Below are 24,111 nucleotides of genomic sequence, written 5' to 3' on the forward strand. Positions count from 1 at the left end.
TCAAACAGCACTCAAAGGCCACCGGCCTCTTGGCATTCTTAGTAAAACTCCCAATCTCTCAGCAAGAATTTTCAAAGACCACAATTTTTGGTTATGTGGTGAAACTGCGCAAGAGTCTTGGTCAGTTTTCTTTTTTCTTTTACATTCCACAATACCTCCAATTATCTCATGGATGACGATAAAAATGAACTAAAAAATTTGTCCAGAGCTTCGTTTTTAAATATAAGAAGATGGAAAAGTGAAATTGGTTTGGTTTATTGTGATAGTAGGACTGTGGAAGAAGCTTTTCCTTTTATTTTGCTTTCTCATTAGCATTACAGTATCTGTGCATCAACACAATATAACTACTTAAAAGTTGAATACGATGAGAGAAGCCTGAATGCATCCTGGATTTTTTAAGGCCAGCTATTTCGGACATGTCTGAGACACTTAGAGAAATCTAACATGTCAATTTCACAGGCGTGATGATGACACAATGGTTAGGAGCATGTCCTTAATCTTAGCTGGATGTATGCTGGAGTATTAAGGGGTAAAAGGTCATGGTATTGGCATCTTTCAAATGGTCTAGCCAAAACAGAAAAAAATACACACACACACACACACACACACACAGCATATGTTAGAGTATAAACTGAGCCACTGTTAACATTTTGCCACACTCAACTATTCATTTAACTTTTCTAAATGCTTAAAAACTTCAAAATAAAAGAGCTAGGCAAAAATTAAACACAGACCAAGACGGCGGTTAGGGAGACAATCAAATCATAAGTACCACTGGATCATGAATCTAGATCAAACAAAAAAAAGGTCTCCAAACAGAATCAAACTGGAGATGGTGGTCTTAGCTTCATTATTAAAAGGCTGCATAGCTGCCTTCTACCGCTACAGCAAAATAAAATAGGTATAACCCTGGAGTAAAAAAAAGGCACACCCAGCAGATTCACAACACAACCCATGTCACACACCTCTTGGCAACCTGGAGGCACCATGGAGACCATGGCAAAGTCACGTCGTTCTTCTGAACACACACACACACACACCCCTAAAACTGAAACCTCTCTGAACCCAACCCCTTAAGCAAGGAAACCACAGGCTGGAATGAAAATATGCTCACCATGCGCAAGGTGAAGAGCTTACCCATCCTATGAAGAGAAAGAATCTGGTAAGCTTGCAGACCTGGTCCATTTCCTGCTTATAACAGTGAAAGAAAGGGCTTCTGCTCTAGAAGACTTTGCACACACCCGCAATCCCATCGGCTTATTCCAGAGGAGACACAAAGCTGAGCAAAGCAAAGAAAAAGGAAAGCTCACGGGAAGCCAGTTTAAGTGCAACAAGCTGTGGTTCATCTAAACTTTGCAAAGCTTTTTACATCTAAGTTTTTACATATAAGTCAAAATATTTTAGGATTCCAGGATCCTTTGAGCAGATTTACAAGTGAGAGCTAAAGCCTTTCAACTGAAAGGGTCATACAAATAAGCTGACTTTGTCGATTCCAATGAGATTTCCCTCCAAAGCACATGTTCATACTGATATTTCAAGAAATGTGACTTGTTTTACTTACTCAAAAATAAAAATAAACAACACAATACTCTTCAAACTAGAGATCTTTAAAACCAGCTTCTTTAAAAACCTACCAGGGGCTTCCCTGGTGGTGCAGTGGTTGAGAGTCTGCCTGCCAATGCAGGGGACACGGGTTCGTGCCCCGGTCCGGGAGGATCCCACATGCCGCGAAGCGGTTGGGCCCATGAGCCATGGCCGCTGAGCCTGTGCGTCCGGAGCCTGTGCTCCACAACGGGAGAGGCCACAACAGTGAGAGGCCCGCGTACCGCAAAAAAAAAAAAAAAAAAAAACCTACCAGAAGTTCCACCCAGCTGGCTAACCGTTCACTCTACAGTAACACCCTTGTTGTACGAAAATCTACAGTCTCTGAGCCCTGCAACCACCAGGCAGCAAAGGGTTGGACAAGACCGAGGAAGAGCAATGGGCTCCATTCCAGGAAGCATGAGGAGGCAAGTCACTCAAACACAACAGGTCTCCAAGGCAAACTCCATGCCCCAGGTTGTCCTCTGGCCACTGCAAGCTTCTGGGTTCTCCCTTGAGTGTCCAAATCAAGAAGCAAAATCCCTGGGGCTGCTCCAACTTGAGAGAGAGAGAGAGAGAGAGAGAGAGAGAGAGAGATAAAGATATTTGGATCTAAAAGTTGTAAAACCAGAATAAAAAGGGAACCTCAAAAAAACCTGTCATATCCATTAAAACATCTGAGCACCTACCATATACATGTACCCAGGTTTCAAATATTAAAGACATATCACATGAACAGATGGACAGATATGTGATACAGCAAGTAGAGTAAAATGTTAATGGTAGAATATAGACAATGAGTATATAGGTGTTCACTATAAATAGGTGTTCACTATAAAATTCTTTTACTTTTCCTTTATGTCTGAAATTTTTCATGATCAAATACTGGGGGGCAGGGGTTGTAGAAGATGGGGGAAATCTGATTTATAGTTTAAAAAAGGATAAAAAAAACCTCCCAGTCTTGCTGTCAAGAAGCTTACAGACAATTCGACATGCGTGGACAGAGGCATCTTTGGGGCCAGAAGAGAGAAGACAGTCTAGACAGACAGCAGGATTTCAGCTTGAGTTACAGGCAAGAACCCAAGAGAAAAGGATTTGGGGACAGAAGAGAAATCTGGTTTTACAGGTGCTGGTTTGCTTGGCGTGCCCATAAGATGCTGAGGTGGACGTCAGTCACCATGACTTAGCCTGGTTGAGTGCCTCAGACCCCACTGATCCCGACCTCTGACGTGAGAAAGATCTTGGGAAGGAGCTCAAGGGCCAGCAAGCTGGCTCAATTTGGAAGACTGCTTTGTCTGTGCAACTATTTGTCTGTAAGACAATGGAGCATGGCTATCATGGAGGTATGCATGGCACAGAGTTTTGCCAATGTGTGTACTGAACAAACAGCTAAAGGCAGACACACAAGCTTAAGCTGGGAACACCTAGAAAATCATCCACTCGTCTGTGATTCTTATAAAGACTTGGAAAATATTCAGGCTGGGGGTGGTGGAGATCCTGGCATTCTGCCATATTGTTGGGGACCCCCGCCCTCAACAGAAAGCCCTGCTCACCAGCCTCCGGCAAGCCTCTCACACCCACTGGGGAAGGGACAGATGAGCAGTAACGACCCCAGACAGCCCACACACGCCCCTGCCTACTCCTGGTTTGTCTCCCACCTGGTTCACCAGGTGTGTTCCAAAGCCTGACTCATCCACCAGAGGAGGCTGCTTTCAAAATCTCAGGAGGGTCACTTGGGAACAAACCCGACCATCCTAAGAAAGGGACAAAAATCAGCTGCTCTTAACAGAAACAGTTTGTCTTTTACGGAAAAATCTGCAAGTCCATCTAAGAAAACTCCCTCCGCTTGGGGCATTCCTGCCCGACCGCCCCCGCTCCCGCCCCCGCGCCTACCCCAACCCGGCTTAGAGCCTCCAGATGCCGCCTGCCCTCCACGGCACACGCTTCACCTCTCTAAACAAACAAGGGGTGTCTTTGTTTAAATTAAAAAAAAAAAAAAAAAAAAAAGAACCTGTCTCACAGGCTATGATTACATCAGCAGAGCGCTCTCATTCTCTGCATCAATCCGGGCTGCTCCGGCGGCTTTGAAGCGCTGAGCGCGCGGCGCCCTTTGATCTTGAGGTTCCAGCCCTGGGGCCAAGCTGATACCATCGCGCGCCCACGCAGGGACCCACCGTCCACGCTGGGACCGTCCGGCCCAAGCCCGCCTCTGTCCCCACCAGCTCTCCGTCCCCGCCAGCACCCGCCAGATCAGGGCGCCAGTGCCAGGGACACTTGACGGCTTACGAAGTGGGGGGAAGGGGCACTGTCCCTTTGGGGGGATACCACTAACAGCGTTAACCTGTTGTGGGAATAGCACTAAGATTAGGTTTTTTAAAAAAAACTCAGATATTTACAGATTTATAAATATTTACAGATTAAAAAATGATAATGCTGGCTTTGCTTCAAAAGAACATGAGAGGTTGGGGTGCAGATGAAACAAGAGGGGCCAGGAGTTGACAACTTCTAAAGCAGGTGATGGTGACTGGGTGGGGCATGACAGCGGAGGTACACTGTGTACAGGACACCTACTGTCTACTTGTGAATACATGTAACACTTTCTATAATAAGAACTTGAAAAAGAAACCAACCTCTAACTCTTTGCTATTTTAAAAGGTTATTCCTCACAGACTTTTATTTTAGGAAAGAAAACAGCAGTTTGACACTGGATGGGGTGAGGGTGGATCACATCAGACTTTCCAACTGTGCCCCCAGGGCAGTCCCTGGAGTTACCAGGGCGCAGCAGGCCCACAGGGCCAGCTTCCCCAGTGCAATCCCTGCAGGGGGAGGGGCACAAATGGCACCCCCCCCTTGGGGGCTCTTCACTGGTTGAAGGATCTCAGCCCTCTTTAACAGAAAGATGAATGTTGTAAAACTCATCTCTCCAGAAAAACACCCATAAACACACGAGAACCTGGAGGAAATACCAAACCCACCCTCAAAATCCATTATGTATAGACATCTGATTAGAAATGGCCCTTGGACTAAGCACTCCAGGTTGCTTCATTTGGACAACTCCCTCCCTCAAAGGGCTACAGGTACCCAACCAGTCACTGGCCTCCCAATGCCACCACACAGGGCCGTCGTGGGGGCATGGCACATCTCTGAGTTGCCTCACAAGGCCAATTCTGCTCCTTACTGGTCCTGTGGCCTTGGGTAAGTCGTGAACCACTCCCTGCCGGTCCCCGCATTTTGTAAATGGAGAGGTATTAATGACGACCTTTGTTGCCACCACCTCTTCTACTACACGCTTAACTGGGGAGTAAGAAGTGGAAAAAATGCCAAGAAGGAAAAGGTATATGGGGATGCAAACACGATTCTATCCACTGCTGCAGCTGAACAAGCCACACGCAGACCAGGCACAAAAGAGTTAACTCAGAAGCAGGAAGGGTCCAGGACTGTTAGGTGTGTTCAAAGCCAGAATTTCATACACACAGGCCTGAAGGCAGAGGGAAGGAATGGGAGGGGGCGGAGAAGGGAAAATATATCCTTCCCATACAGGTGGATCCGCCTTTGGGAGGTCAAACTAAAAATCCAGTGAAGACCACCAACCTACCTGCACCCCTCAGAGTCGAGGGCAAAACCATAAACTACGGAAAGGGTCAAGGAAACAAAACACAGTATCATAATAGCTAAGAAGATTAGGGGGACTTCTAATCTAACCACTGGTGGTCCAGTGGTTAAGACCCCGTGCTTCCACTGCAGGGGGCAAGGGTTTGATCCCCGGTCGGGGAACTAAGATTCCCCATGCCATGCAGCAAAAAAAAAAAAAAAAAAAAGATTAGGGATATTTTTAAGAGAAGAACACAACTATAACAGTGTGAGAAGAGATCCAAGAAATGAGTTTGAGGGAGAAGTTATCAGAACACTGAAGTAAAAGCCTAAATATAAAAGGGCAACTAACTGGGGAGCAAAACATCAACAGCAGATTAAAACTGCATGTATTTGTTAGCTGTCATCCTGAAGGGGTCTAGGTCCAAAATCCCCACTATAGACCATTTCTCAGTAAAACCACACATATTAAAAAATGTACACAAACTCCCCGATTCATTCAAGGACTCCTGATTTAAAAGCATACTGATTCTGGCATAGCAAGATCTCAAGATCTCTCTGGCATAAAAATCTCTCTGCTAATTATTTTATTTTGGAAACTCATTTATCAAGTCTTTCATTCCTATTAACAGAAAAAAGTTAACATTACAGTCCCAGATCCTTATGTAGCATCCAGCCTAGGCCCAATGGAGTGCTGGTGTGATGTAAAGCAGTTCAGAAGGCCTGCCTCTGACCTCAGTGGGCCCGCAATCTAGTGAGAAGACAGACACACCCACAAATTAAACAACAAAAAATAACACATTATTAAGTGTCGAATTCATGACCAGACCAGGTTGTCTCAAGTTCAGAGGCAGCAGAGATGACTGGGTCCTGCAGTGGTCCAAGAGAGCTTCCTGGAGGTGGCAGCCTTGAAAGACGGGCAGAATGTGAGCAAAGAGGCAAATAAAGGCCAGAGCCTGCTTGGAGGAGGTGAGTGGTTCTATAGCAGGGTATCAAACTGCAAAGACAGATGGGGAGCAAAATGCCAAGGGCTTTAACATTAGGGTTAAGGCAGGGTTTAGACTCCATCCTATAAAGAGTAAAAAAGCTCTTAAAGATTTGTGAAGAGCAACGTGACATCTGGCAGCCAAGTAGCAGAATCGAAGAGGGGATGTGGGGCACTAACTGAAACAGACCACTGGAGGGTGGGGGGCTTCCTGCTAAAAGAAAAATGACTGTCCCTCAATGAACTAGAGAGAATCATGTGCTCAGGCTACTATGAGTGTGGCTTTTTTGGGGTGTGTGTGTGTGTGTGTGTGTGTGTGTATATAACAAGGGGGTGAAGATCAAAAGAAACTGTTTGCAAACGACAGCTCTCCTACTCCTCTGACTTGTCATTTCTATTCCTTTCATCTTCCCTCCTGTTTGAAATTCAGGTGAAAAGAAGAAGCATGTGGCCAGTGGCCTGCTGGCCAGCCCTGGGTCTGGCCCCAAGTGCAATAGGGGGCAAATCACTCAAGCTTTCCCAGCCCCCTCCCCCTCTCCCTCCTTAACTGAGGAAGGTCAAGGATGGGATCTCAAGTCCCTTGTAGTAAGTGCCAAGTCTGGATCTAGGTTGGGGAAAAGACTGAAAGCCTACAGCTAAGATTCCTAGAGGTACAGACTACCCATCAATCCCTAACTCCAAGAAATTCAACTGTAGGAAAGCCACGACTACAGAGCCCTACAACCATCGTCCCTCCTTCCCAATGAGAAAGAAAACAGCATTTACGTTATAAAGACAACACAGAGAGTTAGAAATTAGAAAAGTTCCTTTTCAGAAATGACAAGGGGAAAAAGCATTTATGTTTATTCAAATACAACTGATCAGCAAGAATCAACAGATGAACGTAACCATCTGAAGAGTTCAACGTTCTGCTTCTTTCCCTAAAAACAAGTTTCTGACCGGGCTTGGGGCACTGAATTAAATTTCATCCTTCAACACTTACTGTAATTTAGAGCTATGAAGAGTAAAGGGTCTAAAATCAGCTTGACTGGGCCTGTATTTCCATACTTGTATCAGTAGGTAGTAAGACCTTGGGTAAGTCATTTCACTTCTTTAAGCCTCAGTTTCTTCATCTATAAAACAGGGACAAGTGCTTCACAGCACAAGACTGCTATGAGGAGTAAATATGATCGTTTGTGTTGGGTGCTTAACGTCATGCCTGGCACAAGTCAGCGATAAATGTTAGCCCTGTGATATTTTAAATCTGTAGCCCTCAACGCCTTGTCTAAGAGACAGGAAGTGGTGTCATGAGAAGTAAGAAATCCATATGATAAGGGCATCTCCCAAGGAAGAAAGGACTGCAAACCCCAGCTCAGAAAGAACTGTGTGGCCCCATCTGTGGGGAGAAACAGGTTGGCATTCTTCTCTAGAATATAACAGCTGCCTCTCCTCCCATCTCACCCTGACCCCTCCTCGGCTGCAAATACTCAAGGATTAAGAAGACATTCAAGCTTTGTTCCGTCTCATTTCTGCTCTGGCATTCTTCTCTTCGGCCCCTTTTTCCTAAATGCCATTTCTGCTCAACAGCAGGCCCTGCACTGGAGAAGTGTCTTGTACTTTCTCAGGGTGCCCCCAACCCTTTAGTTCCACAGATCCTTACAACATCCTGGTGGCAGGAGCTGCCAGCCCCACTTTACAGAATGGTACCCCAAGGTTAAGAGGAGTCAGAGCATCGTGCTGGGTCTCAGCAAGTAGTCCCAAGTGTCAGAACCAGAACTTCCCTGCTCTGAGCCCAGGGGTCTTCTGGGCTGAGCTGCTCTGATCTGAATCAGAGGCGGGATCCGTGGCGGCTGTCCTACACCGGTGTGGGGAGCAAGGAGTCAGGCTCACCGCTCGAGGACCAGATAGAGATACCAGGGCTTCCCATGAACCAAGACGCCACCCGGCCACCCCCACTGGAGCAGCCCTAGGGAGCCGTGTGGTCAAAGGGTTCCTGCCCGCGCCAGGAGCTGCAGTGTAACCGTCTCTCTCGTGGAGAAACACTCCTTTCGCAGAGACTTTAAACACAGATGCACACATACACACAGAGGAAGCCAGCTGCGACCCGGCTGTGAGCTGTGAAATGTGTGGGGAGACCCTACCGGCTGGTGGGTCACCAGGAAGCCTGGGGGCTCGGTCCCCCGGCAAACTTCCTGGGAGAGACATGCGCGCAGGCCCCGCTCCAGGTTCGGTTCGCCACCAGGTTTTACCCTTCACCGCTTCTCCCCACACTTCAAAGGAAGTATTTTTGTACAGCCCAGGGAGGAGTGTAAACTGGCCAGCTGCTTCCAAAGCAGAGCCGTTAACCCTGAGAGGGCTGTGGGGGCCTGGTGGGGTCGCGGGGAGCAGAGCCACGCCCGCTCAGCCTGCTCACTCGCTACAGTCAGGCCGCCCCGCTTCCTCCGAGCACGCAAACAGCCCGTGATAAATCCCCTCCTGCTGGAGGTTCAGAGGCTCCGCCAGCCAGCGCTTCAGTGGCAATTCCAACAGAACAGGCCTCTCTATCACACCCAGTCCCTCCCTGAGCCACGCGAGGGGATGAAGGGCTCAAAAGCCAGCACCATGAAGCCTGTCCCCCAAAGTCCGACCTCTTCAGGCCTGGAGGCCAGGGGAGAGCTCGCCCTCAGCAGCATCCTAGCAGCTGAGCCCTTTCTAAACGTTCAAAGCAGCGCCCTGAGGGGGGGCTGCCCCTTCCCCTGGACTCTCAAGGGCGGCCTGCAAAGCTTTCCACAGGGGCAGGTGAGGGAAGATTAAGACCCCTTTCAGGCCTTCTTGAGAGCTTTCACATTCTCTCCAGATTCTTCACCCGCCGGAGATTGTGCCAACCCAAATCCAAAGCCAGCATCTTGAGTTCCTGGGTTGAAATCTGAGGGATCCTTCCAGGGACAATTACACAGACACTGCACTGCACACTGATCTAACCTAACAAGCTTCTCTGCACAGGCCACTGAAGACACAGCTACCTGGGGGCTGGCAGTTAGAGCAGCATGGGCTTCTCTCAAGAGTCCACATACCCTGGCATCCTTTGTTCTTTTACCCCCAACCACACCATCTCCAAGGACCTGGGCTCTACTAGAGCAGTGCTAACCGTAAGTCTTCTTCTGACTCAGGCATTGATGTTTAGAGTGCTCAGGGTCCAAGTTTATTCACCAGTCTTGTCCTTCCTTATACTTCAGTTTTAGGAAAGCCAGTGGGGATACTTATTTCAAAAGAACAAATAAATGTAGAGATGTGTTTATTCTTTTGAAGTGTAATTGGCATCCCAGCAGGCCTCAGCCCAGGGAGGCCCCCGCAGCACTCAGGTGGGACTCAGCTCCTGCCACCTGGCTGCAAACTTCTGGGCAGCAGCGTAGTGGCGGGCAGGTGGGTGTTTGCCCTGTCCCACTGGCAAGAGCATCCTGTAATTTCCTGACACTGAAAAGTATGCTATAAATAGTTGGTGTTTTTGATGTTGTCGGGCCTAACAGCTGTGTGGGGCCAGGGCTCTGGGCATCTCAGAGCTACAATTTGGAAACCCTGGGTGGTGTAGTCAAAGCATCTTCAAAGAAAGGAACTCCAAGAGTGTCGCACTCCATCTGAACAGACTACAGTGGAAGGAGAAAGTCTGTCAGAACTATCCATCAGGATTTACAAACCACTACTTAGCAGAAAAGTGAATGGCGCTGAGGGTCTCTTCGTGGAAAGATCCACAATTCAACAGCAAAAGGGGAAGCAACCAGAAAAATCCCCTAACCCCAAGCTGATATTTCTGCCGCATTTAGGCCTCTGAGGCACAACAGGGCACTCCTGATTAAATAAGCACAAGATGATTCAGAGGCTTCATTTAGTCATTCAACAAACTTTTTTTTTTTTAACTTGGTTCTGCCAAGTGCTGAAAATACGAAGAACAAAACAGATAAGCCTTTTGACACTTAATTTCTGGTGGAGGACATGTGGGCAATAAGAAGTAAAACAATCTCCAAAAGTGAAGAGGATACCTTATAATTTTAAATCTAATTACACTAGAACTTGGCATAAGAGTCTGTACCTAAAAGGAGTTATATTCAAGTAACTGAGTTACTTCTAGACTCTCCAGACAGCAATTACACTTCAAAAGAACAAACACATCTCTACATTTATTTGTTCTTTTGAAATAACTACCCGCATTGGCTTTCCTAAAACTGAAGTATAAGGAAGGACAAGAGTGGTGTATAAACTTGGACCCTGAGCACTTAACTCTAAAAATCAATGCCTGACTCAGAAGAAGACTTATGGTTAGCACTGCTCTCATGAGTGTGTGTGTGTGTATACACACGTGTGCATGTGTCAATGGTCAGACCTATTCAGGCACAATTAAAGATGAATATATAAAAGTTGCCACTGAAACTCAGGTCCATTTTTAATCTTTTAAATTTTTCAAAAAAATCATCAAAACCATTTGCTGGAGCAGATACTGGGATGAATTCCATCTAGAATACAGCAAGCAGTCCAGAGTGCTCGACTTTGTCTCTTCTTAACTGAGAGCAAGTCTAGAAGACTCCAAGACGGTCAGGGACCTCAAAACCATCTCATGTGAAGAATAATGAAAAGAACCAGGGTGCTCAGCAAGGAGAAAACAAATATTATTGGTTTCATTGGTGGTGGTGGTGGGTAGGGGGTGACAGGATAACCACCTTCAAAGATCTGAAGGGCCATCATGTCTTAGTGGCTCTACGTTATGGGTTGAATTGTGTCTCCCCAAATCTCTATATTGAAGGTCAAACCCCCAGGACCTCAGAGTGTGACTATTTGGAGACAGGGTCTTTAAAGAGGTAATTAAGTTAAAGATGAGCTCTAATCCAATATGACTGGTGTCATTTTTAAGAGGAGGAAATTTGGACACAGACAGTTACAGACGGAAGACCATGTGAAGACATAGGAAGAAGACAGTTGGCCGTCTACAAGCCAAAGGGAAAGGCCTCCAAAGAAATCAACCCTGCCATCACCTTCTTCTTGGACTTGTAGCCTCCAGAACTGTGAGAAAACTAATTTCTGTTGTATAAGCCACCTACTCTTTGGTGCTTTGTTCTGGCAGCCCTAGGACACTAATATACTCTAGAAAGCAGAACCAGAACCAAGGCACAGAAGTCTGATTCAGTGTAAGGAAGAACTTTCTGACAATCAGCACCCTGCAAGAAGAGGATGCTTCCTTAAGGGGTGTGTGTGTGTTGAGGGGGGAAGCTGAGGAGGGGCTGAGCCCCACCCTTAGTGCAGTAGCAGAGCCTGGGGCCTCATCAAAAGCCACTGAGGCAAAGGGCTGGATGCCCAAGGCTATGGAGAGAACTTAGCTGCTGACAATATCCATCAGGTAGGTCAACCCAACTTTAAAAAGTTAAAAAAAAAAAAAAAAGCCCTATGTCAACACTCTATGAAATGTGACACGTTGTTGGAGAAGAATTTAAATTCATCTGGAGTCTCCTCTTAGCACCTCACAGGGGGAGGAGCATCTCAGCCCTGCTCACGTCACATTCTTCCTAAAGGCAACTAGAGCCAGAAATGCGTATTTAATCTTTTTGTGCATTAACCAAGGTAGACAAAGTTGAAAAATGCACAACCATTCACCTCAGCCCAGCGCCTCCAAGGCAGCTGGCCCCCAAAACCCGGCAGCCAAACTCACAGCTTAAAGAGTCAGAGTTGGGGAGGGTGGCCAACCCCAAATCCAGCAGAGCAGCCAGAGACAGCTCCCTTCCAGAGAGCTCTCAGAGCTGCATTTCATCCAACTCTTAACACGCCAACCTTGGGGGAGTCTAAGGGATTGTTCCGCGTGAACATGTGCTAAACACAGGGCCGAGTCTAATGACAAGTCATTTAGGACGTCCCAGCTGCCAGGGTGCTCCTTTATCTTATCTCCCCACAGCTCTTGCAACACACGCACTCCTTCCCACCCCTGACAAGCGCCCAGAGGACAGGCTGCTTGGACCCGGTGCTAAGCTTGCTTTTTGGTATCACTTCCTATCCGCTTGGAAGGTATTTCTGTTTAACTCTTTCATGAATCTTCCCATTCTAGTAGAAATTAAATTCTTCAAAGAGAGGTGCTGTTTCTTGCTTCTTTTATACTCCGACCCCTACCCCATCCATCACCCAAGTACAGAGAAGACCACAAACCTGCTAAGCCCAAATGGAAAAAAAGGTCCCATCACAGCTGAAAGGCATTCTGACCGCTCTTGGTGGGCACAACTGTATCCCAGGGCCCTGTGGGAAGTTGGAAATCAACACAGTCTTGGGCTTCTGCGCTCATAATCCAGTGGGACACCAACTGGACAAGACCGGCCCATAAACCAACCTAACACAAGCTATTTGAGAGTGGAATTTCCCCAGCACCTTGGGGCCTTCGAAAAAGGAGTTCTAGGATCAAGGATATTTGCAAAATGCCAGCTTGAATAGAGTTCATTTAAATTCCTTTTCAGCAGTATTTCTCAGAGCTATTACTACTGTGCAGTCTAAATCTCCAAGAGGCAATGATGATAAACAGCATTCTCAAAGTTAGCTCACCAAGGAACCCTTTCCAGAGTATTCTGTAGGACTGGTATCCTTCAGAAGGTGCCTTGAAGAAAGCTCATTTTGAGGCATAATCCAGAGAAATCTGCATCTGGCATTAGAAACTGTACCTCTATTTTAATACAGGTGTGCCTGAGGCCCTAAAAATTCACAGCATACCCAAACCAAAATAAATTAAGCCAGCTGGTAAAGACCCAAATCAGTAAGAGCTGGGAAACTCTCTCTGTCCCTGAGTCTGATGGTCTTTGCCTATCCCCAGAAGCACGTCTTATGGGACAGCAACAAAGGCAAGGCAGCCTCTGTCTCCCTCCCCTGGAGTGTTTGCTCTGCACCTGACATCCTTCCTAGGGACAGAGAAGCAATAATTAAGTGCTTTGGTTAGGAGGAGGGTTCCTTGATCCCCAGATGTAATCCAGCATAGCTAAGAGATAAGGATCAAGCTAAAAAAAAAAAAAGTTACTTAAGCAGAAAGGAATAAAGGTCACAAAGAGCTGAAATTATGAGAAGCAGGGGAAGATGAAAATAGAAAATTAAACATCCTAGAGAAAATTCCGCCTGGACTGGCCCAGATCATTCTGCACCTCCTGCCCTAAATTAAAAAGCTGACACGTGCTTTGGTCCTGGCCAGAGCAAGAAACGCTTCTGGAACAACTTCACCTTGGTTACATATTTCTACTTTAAACATTCCAAAGTTGCTAAAGGCCTCCCAGGAGCATCTGCTCCTGTTTCTCAGGAGGGAGTTAGTTCCTGTGGAAAGTGTTTGTTTAGTTTGATTACAACTTTGAAGAGGGGTAGGAATTCTGGCCCAGAAGAATTTAATGGCCAGGCCCTTCTCTTACATAATTTGTAAACAAACAGAGTTTATCCTAGTGTGGCTCATTTGGCTCAGTGGCTGGATTTAGAAAAATATATTCCTCATTCATTTGGGAGAAGCCACAGTAAGGACTGTCAATAACCAGAAAAATGTCCAAACCACCCTGTCACTCTATTGCCTAATCCTAACGGACCTCGAAATCTCTCCTCTGAAACCCAGGACTGTTAACAGATGGAGCCCCAACTGATGGGTTATGGGCAGAACCTGAATGGCAGCTGATGAACTGCCCTCCCGAAGTTTCTACGCACTCATGGTAGATTAAAAAAAACTCTCGGAAAAAAGAGCCACAACAGCAAATTTCCCCAGGGTGTCATGAATGGTTGAGAGTATGGGTGGAGAGCAATCTGTTAGTAATAACAGTTAAAGGCCAAAGCTGGCATGTAATTTATTTATCTTTAATAAAGCGAATTCAAGGTTTTCACTTGAATGCCACTTACTCCCTTACATTCCAGGCTGTTCTCAGGAGAGGAGAGCACAGCTCCCAACTGAGGCTCCAGGCTGGTGTGATTACAAACCGTGCTGCTGGGGAACACAGACCAGGGGAGGTGGTGTTATCAAAAATCTGGCCGTGCACGTAGACCTCATCTACCGCACGTGGCTGTGGGACCAATCAGTCTCTACAAAAAAAGTCAAACACCTTCCCTGACATTGAAAGCCCCTCCTGTCCATCCCCTACTCGCCCCCTGAAGTTCATTTCCCTCCCTGGTTCTCCAGTTTGGGTGTCCAGTTTGGGTGATTCTCCCCCTTCCTGCTCCTGCCCCACCCCCCACCCCGGGCACACAGATCTAAGCCCCCAGGCATCTCACCCAGTTTACTGATGTGTGGGCTGAGGCTCAGGGAGGCTGGCTCCCCTCGGGTCTCACTTAAGTGACAGATCGGGGAGCAGATCGGGCGTCTTGTCTCCTAGCCATGCCTCATTCTGCCACAAGCACGTTACACACCAGGTGGCCTCCGGTCTACTTGTTACCCCCACAAGCTAGGAAAAGCCCCATCGGATGCCAAGCCAGCCTGGGTCTCAGCAAGGAATGCCCCCCACCTACCCACCCACCCACCCACAGGCTGGCAGGGCTAAGATCCAAGCGGCAGCCTTCTTTAAGAACCCAGCTGGAGGCCCGCCCCCAGGAGCTTCTCAGCAATTCTAGGCACTTTCCCGCAACCCCAGGCATGTGGTACTCAGTCCAGCCATGTCACCATCTCAGGGACACATGCTGGCTTTCCCACTGGCCCATAAGCCCTCCCCCCTACCCATGCCCCCAGACACTCAGAAGGAGGCCGGCAGTGATTCTGTGAACACTATCCAGAAGATGTCAAGCCCGTATCCATCAAACCGCTCCAGGAAAGAAGGCACTTAGCACGGCCAGACACACCTTTATACACCCGAGGCTTCCTTACCGCCGTACCCAAGAACACAGGAACAGGGCAGACCTCGGTGAAGACACTGGGGCTGCTCCAATCCACAGAAGACGGCACTGCGTTACCTCACCTTTCTCCTTACTACATTTCAGATCCAAAGTCTAACAGAGAAACTGAGGCTCCCGGGCACAAACCAGATTTCATCAAGTTCATTGCGTAAATGAGGAAAGTACATGAGCCAGAGGAAGGCCTTTTCTTCTTTTTGCTGAACATTTCCAGGAACATAGCATATGGACCTGATTTGCATAACCATCCTATACCAGCAAGAGCAAATTTTAGTTTGATTATTTTCTGAGAAAATCAGTACAAGTGAAAACCGTCCTGGTCTAGAGGTAGAGTCCACAGCAGGGCAGTGAACAAGGCCAACAGGAAGGCCACAGGACGGTCGAGACTAAGAGGCTGTCAGCTCCTAGGTGCTGCCCATCCCCAAAGGGCAAGTTTCCACAGACTTAAGACCAGGAAGGGCTTCAGAGTTTGGGAAAGTGGTTCAAAACCAAAAAACCTTCTGCAGGCAAGGGTGCCTAAAAAGCCCAACTGAGACACGAGGCCTGGCCTGGGAACCCACTCTCTACTCGACCATTACCTTCAGCTTTGCTCCCTGCCCAGACAGCTCTAATCCCCAATTACAAACACCCAAACTGCAAGCACAGGTCCTATCACTGTTATCATCAATGCAGGATTTCCCCTCCTTGAGCAAAACCACACTGCGTCCGACTGACTGTGCAAGCGGCAGTCCAACTGAGCCGGAGGAAGGGGTGTGATGTGCAATGGCCTTTGCTCCTAGTTTTGACAACCAGAGTCGGGGCAGACACACCCCATAGGGCATGGGGCAAGTGGATGGTCCATAAGTATTGTTAGAAAACATAAATATTTCCACGTTCAGGCCCCAGGGGGACTAATTCAACCCTCTTAGACTTCTTTCTGTCCAAATTTGTTAGTGACGCCCACTTCTCCCCTCCAAAACAGCCTTGCACACTACCCAACACTGCTTGGAGATGTGCTTCCAGACACTACTGCCTTATCCTTATCCATGGCTGGAGTGTACTGGGGACCAAAGACAAAAGGACGCCACCAAGATGCCCAAGAGAAGGTAAGTAAACATCAAGGGTTGTTGGGGGTTCTTTGGAAAGAAATCGGCTTTGCTCAATTCTCATGGACACTATGGAGCTGACCTGCAGCAAATTTCAGTCGCCTGCTGCCTTCTCTCTCCCATTCACCCTTCTTCCAAACCCTCCTCCTAAGTCAATCAGTGCTTGATTTAGCTGAATATAAGCTACTTTAATGTGAAGTTAAGCATGCGATTTATTTATTTATTTATTTTAAAAATAGATTTATTTATTAATTTATTTTTGGCTGCGTTGGGTCTTCATTGCTGCCCGCGGGCTTTCTCCAGTTGCAGCCAGCGGGGCCTGCTCTTCATTGCGGTGTGTGGGCTTCTCATTGCGGTGGCCTCTCGTTGCGGAGCACGGGCTCTAGGCGCGCGGGCTTCAACAGTGGTGGCGCGTGTTGAATTCTTCAACAGAATTCAACTACGTGGCACGTAGTTGTGGCTCGTGGGCCCTACAGCACAGGCTAAGTAGTTGTGGCGCACGGGCTTAGTTGCTCCGTGGCATGTGGGATCTTCCTGGACCAGGGCTTGAACCCGTGTCCCCTGCATTGGCAGGCAGATTCTTAACCACTGCGCCACCAGGGAAGCCCAAGCATGCTATTTAAAGAAAGCATGGGTACCAATGCTGAATAGATTGACCCATGCTGGTGGTACCTTCAAACAGAGCCAGGTAAAAAATTAACATTATGTTCATGGTCCAAAAGTAGTTAGAGCATCATCTTAGCTTCAAATCAACAGTGTATTTAGAAAACACCAACCTCCCACTGAAAGCTCGCTAACTCTACGAGAAAGGCACAGAAATTACCTTAAATCTATTTTAGAAAAAAGGCTTATTTGGGTTCTTAAAGTATATAGAAGACAATAGCAACTGCCTTTCAACTGTATCTTTTGTTCAATTGTACTACTTGTTAAAAATATTTAACATATTTGGTTAAATATGTTATCAATCAACTCAACAAATGAAAGTTATGAACCATCCACTCTGTACCACGCACACGGTGGTTAAAAAGTTCTCCTGCACAACCATCCCCGCGGCTTGTGAAGGGGTGGGGAGGTGAAGAATGGGACCTATGTTTCCAGACAGCCAATGACAGAGACAATGAAACTAAGCAGAGAAACAAGCTACAGTGCCGGTAATCAAATCCGAATATGGCACTGGGTTGGAAAACCAAATCAAAGCAAAATCTTATCAACAAAATCCCCACGGAACCAGACCATGAGAAGGCACGGACACCATCTGGGCACTGTGAGGAACAAAAGGATCACCACCTGCTCCCTCGGCAAGTCGCTTGTACATTCTCAAGGACAGTACCGTTTTCATGTATGAGAGACCAGGAAAATTAGATAAGGTTAAAATAACAGTTGAAGGATAACACAAAGCCATAAGAGATAAACTGTCAAATGCCCATTTGGCACCTTAGGATTTCAAGTGAAAATGACTTCTGGAAATTTTTCTCCAGGTAGCAATTAACATTTTAACCCAAATTCCCCCAAGGGAAAGGGAAATTTCAGGAGGGGGAGGGGAGTGTGACTCAAAGCTCTGCCTCGCACAGGGCAAGCACTAAATCCGCATCTGCTGAATGAAAGAAGACAGAAAACCAAGCCGGTGGCTCTGTCCTGGGCCCGTGCTAAGCACTAGCACATCTCTGCGGCAGCTACCACGTTCACCTGCTTTACCTGACTGTCCTTCCGGCAGGACTGTGAATTCCTTGAGGGTGATGATTCTATAGCAGCAAAGCCACAGGTACTACACGTATTAAGCACTTACTGGATGCCTTACATATATTATCTCATTTAATCCTCACAATCCTTTGGAGGTACAAGCTATACTGTCCCATGTTAGAGATGAGGAAACAGTAGTTCAGGGAGGTTGGGTGACCTGGCCAAGGTCACAGAGCTGGCAGTGGCAGAGCCGGGATGCAAATGCTGGCCTGACTCCAGGACGCTGCTCTCCACTACTGTACCCCTTACGTGGCAAAAGTCTGGTCAACTCTGAACTCTCAGAATGCAACTCACAGCTAATGTTAGATGTAAAAGGTTTTTAGCCATAAGAGATCAGCAGACCGCCATCGGATTTACCCACCTCAGACTACCTTATGGTGAGGCTGGAAACACAGTCCTGTGTTCCAGGCCAGCTTCTCCATTCACTAGTTGTGTTAAACCTCTCTACTCCTTGGTGTCCTCATCTAGAAACACAGGGATGGAACCTCTTATCGCTCAGAATGGTCCTGAGGATCTAGTGGGACCAACGATGTAAAGCTCCAAGGACAGTGTCTGACACAGTATTCATTCATTCAAATATTTCACCAACCACCTATGTGACCTTCAGCCCCAAAAGCCTTCCATGTAGGAGGAGGCAGCCAGCAGCGATGAAGGCAGCCACAGAAAGGTTCCAGGCCCGGGGAAGTGACAGCAGCTGAGAGGTAAGAAAAAAAGCTTAGATTGTTTCACAAGCAGAGTGTTTACCCAGAGTCCAAGCTGGAGAAACCACTGTCCTCTGTCCTGTCATTTGATTTGATTGGTACAAAGTTTCCTTTTCCTTTTCCTTAATGGTTTAACAAATCTACATCACAGCTCTGTTTTTCCCATTCCTGAGTCTGAAGTCGACCATTCTCTATTACTTTAGGCCAGGAAGTCCAGCAAAGCCAAATGGAGCAAGCCTGCAATGATCAGAACAGAGTTCTGTCTATCTGTATTTCCTGCCCAGCTACAACAGTCTCTGCCAAAGTTACATCATAAATCATAACTTGCTGAGGCCTGGTCAAGACGCACAGGCAGAGTAGGACAGCGCAGCCTGGTCATCCATAAAGAGACACCTTCACACACATTGCCCAGGCCTCTGCATGGACCTAAAAGGTTTCAGGTCAGCCAGAGAGCAGATTCCTGATCCAAATCAGAAAAAACCTCAGTCTCTAGAAAGTCAAGGGACAAAGAGAAGTGCTTTAAGCAAACTCAAGCAGGCAGATGATACACAGAGGTAGCCTTTACCAAAGAAGCAAAAGGAAGAGTCAATCCTGTGTGTGTGAATGCAGCCAAAGAGCCTTCGCCAAAGCTGCAAAGGAAACAAAAATAAACTAACAGGATAAAAGGAAGGCTGTTGCATGAGGAAGAACTTTTGCTCCAGTTTGAAAAAAAAAACGAGAGAGAGAGAGAGAGAAGAAAAGAAAAGAAAAAGAAAGCACACGCTGAAATGATCTAAAGCTGCCTATAAATATTTGGGAACATCAAAGGCGGTCCTGTTAAATTAAAAATGCTGTCACACAGATAGGAACTAGCCTCTAGCACTGCCAGCTTCAACATGTGAGCCTGTGATCTGAGGAGTGAGGGCTCAGCTCCTCGAGAAATCTGATTCACTAAAGAAAAAAGCGAACGAGCAGTTGAGTTTTAATAAGGGCATTAAATACCTTAGGAATGAGCTAATTAGAGTTTAACTCTTTCAAGACTGTCCGAGCTCTTAAGAATGCTGTAAAGTGAGCTCCCTCCAGAATCTAGTTAAATCAGTCTCGAAACCTGCAGTGTAAAAGAAAAGTATTAAAATAGCACCTTAGGACTTCAAAGCTGGTAAATCCCACCAGGTCCGCTCAGAGGCCGAGTGAAGAGAAGGGAGGAGGCTGGCCCAGAATTGTTTTCAAGGTGAGGTTAGGTTGCTTGCTTATTTAGAGGCTTTTCTTCTTTCCAGTTTGGACTAGGTAAGAATGACCTCACTTCCTGATACCAGATGCATTCTACTTACCCTGTGAGTGGGCCCTTCACCTAAGACACTGCGAGGGTGTCGAGTGGAAGCCCTGACCTCGCTCGAGTGCCTCACGAGAAATTACAGCTGAGCCCCACCAGGCACACTCAAGGTCACTGCAGGAAGTCACCGAGCAGTTTCCCTACACACATTCAGGATCAGGATCCTAAAGAAACCAGAAGAGTCCCCATTTAAGAAAGTTCCATCAGGATGTCAGATCCTTTGAGGAGCAAGATTCTTTGGCCTTGAAGTAGAAAGAAGCGGTACCTCTTGAAGAAAGCAAGGAGAAAACACACCTGCACAGAAGGGGAAGGGGCATCTTTCCGTCACCCAGTCTCAGGAATGTGCGAGAAGGGGGTAGACAGAGATGGAAACTACCGTCTCCATTCAAGGAGAGGAATGCACTGCACAGTCTTGGCAGAGTCGGTGGGGGGAGTTATTAAAAAAAAAAAAAAAAACCCACAATGCACTCCTATCATTCCCATTTTTAGAAAAAGTCCATGTGCCTAACTTGGGGGGTTAAGATTAATACAGTATTTGCATTGGCATAATTGCACAGCAGATCAAATCAAGCATTGAAGTCACCTGTGCCTGCCACAGGTCCCACATAATTAGGACCCCAGAGCACAGCCTTAGCACATCACAACATTCCACATGACCTGGCTGGATCCAGAGAAGCAAGCCACAACGCCGCTTCCCTTCCGAGCAGTCATGCCCATGTGCAGGCCAAGCGGCCTCAGGAACAACAGACAGGCTGGCCTAGAAACCCAGCCTCCTGTGCAGCGACTTGCAGTTCACACGCTTCTGTGTGTGTGTGTCTGTGTGTGTGTGCGCACGGGCCCAAGTGACAGAGCTCAGAGCCTGGACGGTGATCTAGCTGTAGCGTGCAGGGGTGAGCAGATGGAGCCGCAGCAAACACCCCCACACCCCCCGCCCCCCACCCCACCCCTGCCCAGGACACAGAGCTGAAAGAGGGAACCAGGGATCAGCAAGGTGTGAATACCCCGGTCCCTCACAGAGCGCTTCCAGGGGGAGAAAGGACACAGGTGCAAGTGGTCAGCACTGAGCATGTTGGAAATGATACCTACAATATGATCATTTCTCTTGTCAATGACTAGCATCTTTGGATTCTTTAACCTTGATAAACTACGACTTTAGAATAAAAATTTCCAGCCATTTGGGAACTACAACATAAGTGTTAGTATATGTGAGGAACATTATGTAACTCTGTATGTTATTTTCTTCATCATCATCGTTATCATCACTAGACACGAAGAGCGTGGTGTGAGTAACTCAACTCCATTGTATAGATGAAGAAACTGAGACCCAGACAGGCAAAGTCACCTTTCCACAGCAGGTAACTGGCAGAGTCGGGTCCAAGCCAAGGCAGTCTGGCTCCAGACTTGGTGCTCTGCTGCCTCTCCCATCAGCAAAGGAAATCCAGAACCACTTGGTTCTGCAAAATTTACAACACAGTTTAAGGAACCCGACAAACCTTGGGTGTCTGCATAGCAAAGGTGCAGACTCCTGCTTCTAATAGCCACACCAATGTCCCATGACACAGAAGTGCTGTCCCAACTCCTCCCAAATACAGTTGGTTCAAGGTTGTAACACAGAACTAAAGAGAACTTACACCCAAATCAGGTTATAGACAGAAAGTTAATTTTTAAGTTGGTTACTAGGAAGACATGTGTATCTTCTCCCATAAAATGGTGATGCCATTTCTGCTCCACAAAAGGCCTATCCATTTAATTGTAATGCACCCAAGGCCTGAGGACCCCACTCCAGTCAGCACAAAGCAAAAAAGCAGCCAAAGGAGATGTCAAGAATCCGTGTACTAAACTCCTTACTCACCTTGGTATCTTGTTTTTTAACGTTACACTCAATTCTGGCAAACGTGGTTCCCTGGTGTTCTAGGAATAGACTACAGAAATTAGAAGCGGCAAATCACAACTTCTGAGAGAGAAGCGCTGGAGAGGAGGGAACAACTTGCAGACAGGTGCCTCAAGCCTGCACAACTCTAGGGGGCGCTGTCCACTTCTGGAGTCATCCTAGATCCACATTATGGCAAACAGAAGCCAGGTATCTTAAGGAAGGGACAGCTTTTCCTAATTCACGCAGCGGGACCCTTTGTGTTGGAGTGGGGAAATGTTAAAAGGTTGAGACACCAGCCCTGTGCTGAAGATGAGACAATCTACTGGGGAGTCACACAGGCGACTCCAAGTCAGCAAGCAACGATTAGATGTGTGGTCAGCATCCACTTCTGAAATAGTAAGTTTTCATTCAAAGGCAGGGACTTCTCTGGTGGCGCAGTGGTTAAGAATCTGCCTGCCAATGCAGGGGACGCAGGTTACAGCCCTGGTCTGGGAGGATCCCACATGCCACAGAGCAACAAAGCCCGTACACCACAACTACTGAGCCTGCGCTCTAGAGCCCACGGGCCACAACTACTGAGCCTGCGTGACACAACTACTGAAGCCTGCGTGCCTAGAGCCCATGCTCCACGAGAGAAGTCACCGCAGTGAGAAGCCCATGCACAACGAAGAGTAGCCCCCGCGCGCAGCAACGAGGATCCAATGCAGCCAAAAATAAATAAATAAATAAATAAATTTACAAAGGGGTGGGGTGCTTTCTTTTCTGTGGGATGAGCCTTGAGGACAGGCCCTCTACGTCATGGGACTGCCTGAGCTACTGAAGCTGCACAAGACCAGCCTCCAGTGGCTTGGGTCTCCTTCTGTAGAGCGGCTCTAGGACAGAGGATGGTGCCCAAGCATCCCATCCCATCCTGCCATCCGGGGCTCCCATCTGGCTTACCAGGCCTGATCAATTCCCTTCTGGACCTTTCACTGCACACCACCAAGCACCACAGAATTATGCGGGATACCATATGCAAAGGGGCCGACAGAATTCCAGTGCTGGATGCCAAGACACATCACTCCTCTTCCTCTCCCAGCTCTTGAATGCCAAACCTTGAGAGCTGGGCATCCTAAGATCCCACTTATGGGTGATGGCACCTGTCACCATGGTCTTTGCTGAATATACACGATCAGGGAGCGGAGAGGATAAGCCTTCCTGAAATGGGAAGTAGGGAGGAATGAGGATAAGGAGCTGGGGAGGGGGAGTCCCCCAACCATCCCGCCTACTGTTCTTTCCCTTCCCCTCCCACAATCAGCCATTACTGGATCAGAGTTACCAGAGGGCAAGGGATGCTGGCAGGAGGCGGGAGGAAGGGTTTGTAAATAGTAAGACACAGAAGATTCCTTATTTACCCTGCAGCAAGTAGGGAAGACATTTATACGTGAACTTAGGCAAGTTTGCAAGAGGACAATTAAAACAGCCTTGCCTAAGTAAATTTTAAAAATTAATTATTAAGAAAATTAATGTCATCTGAGCATGTTGTAAGAATTCTAGAGTTTTCTACATCTTCTTGTAGGAACACATATAGGGAATAATTTCACTTGGAATATTCAAAACTATTCTACCCCCATCCCATTGCTGTTTCAGAGCCTCCCCCTTCCAAAAACAAGGTTGGCATGGCAACCAGAGCACCAGTCACTGTGGTCCCTAACCACATCCGCCAGGGCCTGGCTTGCTAAGACGTGTGCCAGCTCTGTTGTCTGTAGGGCACTCCTGGCCACAGCACACAGCAAGCTATAATCAAGTCAGAAACCATCGCATTTGTATAGAACTCGGCTCAACATAAATATTCATTAAATGTGAAATCCTATGGTGATGCAATGTTGAGACTGCAAATTTAAACACAAGAGTCAGGAAATGCAAAAATTGCCTCTCGAACTTGAATCACTCATACGGCACATTTAATGCCAAGCAAGTTTATATGTGTCCTAGAGATTTACACCTAATAACTCCAAAGTTTCAAAACTACACATTAGCTGTTCCTTTAACTCCCTGAGTGAGGGTGATATTTACTGATGGGCACTGGAACATTTCCGGAGTGGACATGCCGTGAAAAGGCATGACAACCCTCTAGTACAAGTGAACTATAACACGTCATGGATAGACTCTGGAATATTCCTGGAGGCCCCAGCACCCATATAATAACCACTGTTCCACAACAAACAGCAACAATAACCCAAAAAAATTTCAACATGTACATAATGAAGCAATAACTTAATAATTCCCAAATGCTTATAGTGGGGCCCTTAAAGAGTAGAAAATCACATTCATTAAACTGAAATCTAAATTTCTTCCACTCGTAGTGTGCTGGTCTCTTTAGAAATACTACTGTAGTCCTTTAAAACTGCTTCCCATCCAGCACCTAAACACAGGCT

General features: G+C 47.1%; 1 protein-coding gene across 2 annotated transcripts in view; it reads right to left on the reverse strand.

Moving 5' to 3' along the window:
- The window catches only part of ZNRF3 (zinc and ring finger 3), a 145,323-nt gene that overhangs the window by 109,065 nt on the left and 12,147 nt on the right, over positions 1-24,111 (reverse strand). Inside the window, exon 1 of one of the 2 annotated variants that reach the window (XM_029221786.1) lies at positions 22,634-22,666. The exons of the other annotated variant lie outside the window; for it this stretch is intronic. The gene's annotated coding sequence lies outside the window, so the exon portion shown is untranslated. Of the gene's footprint in view, positions 1-22,633; positions 22,667-24,111 lie in introns of those variants that run through there. 2 annotated transcript variants of the gene reach the window in all.

Source organism: Monodon monoceros, unplaced genomic scaffold (genome assembly GCF_005190385.1).
Source record: "Monodon monoceros isolate NGI ecotype Baffin Bay Population unplaced genomic scaffold, NGI_Narwhal_1 Super_Scaffold_1, whole genome shotgun sequence".
Lineage (NCBI taxonomy): Eukaryota > Metazoa > Chordata > Mammalia > Artiodactyla > Monodontidae > Monodon > Monodon monoceros.